The sequence below is a fragment of the Macrobrachium nipponense genome, chromosome 5 (assembly GCF_015104395.2).
Source record: "Macrobrachium nipponense isolate FS-2020 chromosome 5, ASM1510439v2, whole genome shotgun sequence".
In the NCBI taxonomy this organism is placed as follows: Eukaryota; Metazoa; Arthropoda; class Malacostraca; order Decapoda; family Palaemonidae; genus Macrobrachium; species Macrobrachium nipponense.
Genome location: NC_061107.1, coordinates 53,527,946 through 53,531,917, shown reverse-complemented (window position 1 = coordinate 53,531,917; position 3,972 = coordinate 53,527,946). Strand labels below are relative to the sequence as shown.

The 3,972-nt window shown below is 36.0% G+C and overlaps 1 protein-coding gene across 1 annotated transcript in view; it reads right to left on the bottom strand.

The window, feature by feature from the left end:
- The window catches only part of LOC135215319 (sodium/mannose cotransporter SLC5A10-like), a 103,266-nt gene extending 103,083 nt beyond the window's left edge, over positions 1–183 (bottom strand). Inside the window, exon 1 of the mRNA XM_064249882.1 lies at positions 44–183. The gene's annotated coding sequence lies outside the window, so the exon portion shown is untranslated. The remainder of the gene's footprint in view (positions 1–43) is intronic.
- Between the last annotated feature and the right edge of the window lie 3,789 nt (positions 184–3,972).

The following is a 3,972-nucleotide window of genomic DNA, read 5'->3' as shown; positions in this document are numbered from 1 at the left end:
GTTTTCAGTTATGCCTCGAGGATCTCAGCCTCATATCACATACCGGGCTGTACTGCTGATCACTTCCAAAGATATGTAAACACTAATATCACGAAAAAATGAAAAACTGTTATCTCCCAATCTAAAGCCTTCGTGATGTAAGGGCAATTATTCTACATCTGGCGAAACTACAACCGAGCTACGATGTGTTGGTGATCGACCGGGGGAATGGTCTGTGGGTGGGACTGGCTGCGTCAGGAAAAGGGGCGGGACTTTGCTCCTGACGTAAGCTTTGAGTAAGATGCCTCGCCGGCAACACGTGACTCCCAGGGACGAACTGCCGCTGCAAACCCCAGCAGGAAATCAATTTCCACAAAAGCGGAGGACTCTCTCTCTCTCTCTCTCTCTCTCTCTTTTCCAAGAACAAGCAGTGGCGTAGCGATGGGGGTCCCGGTTCCCCCCCGCCCTCTCCCCCCCCCCCCCACCGTTGAAATGATTTTTGTAACTAAACTTTCTTAAACACCTATGTTGATATCTGTAATGTGTACAGCTTGTACTCGTGAATGTTTTTTTTCTCTTCTTCTTCTTCAACAATTGACACGTGATGCTAATCATATTAATTTGATCAGATTTGACCCATTCATTCTGAAGGTTAATAGTCTATTTGATCCTTTGCATGCCATTGGAATGTTTTAGCTGAGAAAGTATTGGAAATATTTTTATGAGAGCTGAAATTCAGCTCAATGGTCTGGTTAAACTGCTACATATTATCTAATGACATTATTTTGGTTCTTGTTACCTTTACAACTTCTATAGAACTGAGAAATGAATGGATATGGTTTTTGGTTTTTAACATAAATGACGTTTGTTCATGGCATTTTGATCCAACTTGATTTTATCAACTTATGCATGAAGTGTCTGAAACTATTGTTACAGTTTTGAATAAGTGCAATGCAATTTGCTACTGCTGCTGAGACGTCATATCTAGGGAGAGAAGAAGAAGAAGAGGGAATGGCATCGGTTGACATTTTGAAGAAGAGATTTTGAAAGGAGGGTCAGAAGTCTTTTGTGTTATTGATGATATTACGCCCGATTTTGAGATATTTACATGACTATAGTTGAAAATTAAAACATGATAATAGAAATGAGGCTAGTGTTGAATATAAGGTTGTGAGGAAACTGATATTACAGTATTTGAAACATTAGCATATATATATATATATATATATATATATATATATATATATATATATATATAGTAAGACTAGAAATTTAATTGAAAATTGAGCTCTATAATTTCAAATACAGATTGACTAGTTACTAGTAGTACTATTTTCCTTCATTCACATGGATGTATATAGCCAAGAATATTATATTTTACTTATTACGGGCTTTCACACAATGTTCCTACATGAATTCTAATGAAAAGATATATTTTGACTGAAAACAATATATATTCTGGCCAAGAAGAACATATGTGAAAACTGCAAAGAACCAGAAAATGTGATGCATTTAATTTATTTCTTTAAGTGTAGCAAGAAACTGGTTAATTGGATTTGTGAATTATGAAATGAATTGTGTAATATTAAGACAAAAGGTTTATTGAATATTTTAAAATTGGATTTTGAAGCACATTCAAAAAAGGACAGGAGGAACACTGTTGTCGTTTTAATTTGTGACTATGTTGTTGGGATCTGGTTAGCCCACAAAGTAGGAACAAAAGGTGAAAAAGATGGTATAAGGTTGTTTATAGAATCAAGGATAATGAAAAATAGATATATACTGATAAAATGTATTATGGGTAACTACAGAGAAATATGTACATTAAAATGCATAGATTATTTGTAAAAAGTACACAATAAGATTTTTGTTAAATCAAGTAAATTTAAGTCATCGTAGATAAAATTCTGAATGTAATTCTGTTAAAATTGTAAAGTATTATATATTTTCTCTAATAAAAGATAAAAAAAGAACACAGCTCTTTCTTGTAAAGTAATTTTTTTCCATATACAGCAAGCAACTGAAACTTCGTATGCTATTTTTGGGCTGTGTGGATATTAGGCTTACGAGAATTTTTTTATTTTTTTATTTGTGCATTATAAATTCTAGAACAATCTCAAGGATATATTAGCGGGTTGAACCTTACTTATTAGCGATTGACGAACTTGTATAGCAAGGCTAAATGAATGGCATGGCTAGGCTCATCTTGAAATATCGCCCTCGTTGACATGCGTAGCGAGAGAGCGCTCGCGTGCGGAAGAGGGCTATCCACCCTCATTTGACAGCTTTCCTCTTTATTGATTTTACGCTTTATGCCTTCACTTCTATTTGATGTTATCCGACTGCGGCTTTGTCATCATTGTTCTCTCTCACTTAGAAAAGATGGAGGCCCACTTGCTTGTAATTATGACAAAGAGCCAGCTAGACCAAGTGGGATGTTAAATGTGAATGAGTGTTGATAGGAACTATTCGCATAGCTATGCGGCATCAGAGGAAGTGAAGTGTTCTGATCTTTTGGTTCAATAAATCACTAATCGATTCATCGAGAAAAGCTATCGTTCATAAAGCAGTTAAAATGGTTTCCACTCTTTATAACAGTCTGATCCTGAAGGCCTGTCCACACTAGGAAACATTGTTTGCAAGCAAAGTTTGCTAACAATGTTTCCTGGCCAGACCTCCGTTGTCGTCAGAAGGGTGAGGAAGTTTTTAGAAAAAGGAGCCTGTCATGCTGACTTGATTCTGGCGGAATTGAAAATAGATACATATGTACACATACATACATAATTGTACATGTGTATATATACATGTAAACATATATAAATATTAACATATACATATATTATACATGTGTAAATATACATATACACACAGAAACACTAAGTGTTCTCCATTCGGATGGGAAACAAATATACGGTAAAGTGTTTGCAAACAGTTTGCAAGCAATGTTCGAAAGCAATGCTTCCTAGTGTGGACAGGCCTTAATACACATGATGAACTCAATATAACCATTTAATTGCGTAAATGACCATAACTTATTCGCATATATTAATTGAATAAATCGGAACAAAGGACTAAGCCGAGCTGAGATAAATTATTTGTCAACATGAATCATCATATTTTACTTTTTTGTAAAGATTTAAGAGTCTTTTCTATATTTTAAGTGAGTAGGGAATCGAAAGCCACCGACTCATGGACGCCAGCAAATTTTTTGACTACTCTCAAAATTATTTTCTTAAATTGTGAGGTCGCCTCCATAAAGGAAAAAAATCGAAGAGCCTTGCACAATTCCCATTTAAGAAAAATTCGGTTTTGAAAACTGCAAGCCACGTGGATTCAAGACCCAGATAGAAGGATGGAGCACGTGGTGTGCGGGTTCTCTGTGCACTACAAAACTTCGACCCTCCAACTTAGGCAACGCTACCAAAGTCTCCGGCCACGGCCCTCCCCGCCTCATGAATTGGTAGCGAGGCCAGACAATCATTCCATTGCACCTTCTTCCTGATATGTTGATGGCGGGACCAATTTGCAACTGGATAAGTACAATCGTTTGGGAGGGCAGATGAATGTGCGCTCACACGCGCACCTTTTTTATATGGTTGTACTTTGACCTTCCAAAGTCCAAACCTTTAACAATCAATAACATTGCAACTGACGGAAGAAGTCTCAACATCTCGAGCGCATATTTATTACAGGGCAAATCATATTTTCTGGAAAGCATGTTTCCCATTAAAAAAAAATTCATTACAATACACAAAATACAATGTTTTTATGAAAGATTAAAACAGATATAGAACATTAAAAACATATGCAAAAGGAACCGAAAAAGGAATGAAAAAAAAAATTGCAACGCAAGTGCGAGAAAGGAGCGTAGCCATCAGTTTTCATTTTCAGACATTATTTTTCAGTGATGTTGCTCTTTCTGCACTGGTATTGAAAAAAAAAAAAAAACACGGGATTTGCCTTGACTATTTAGCTGCCATTAAACTTTTCCTT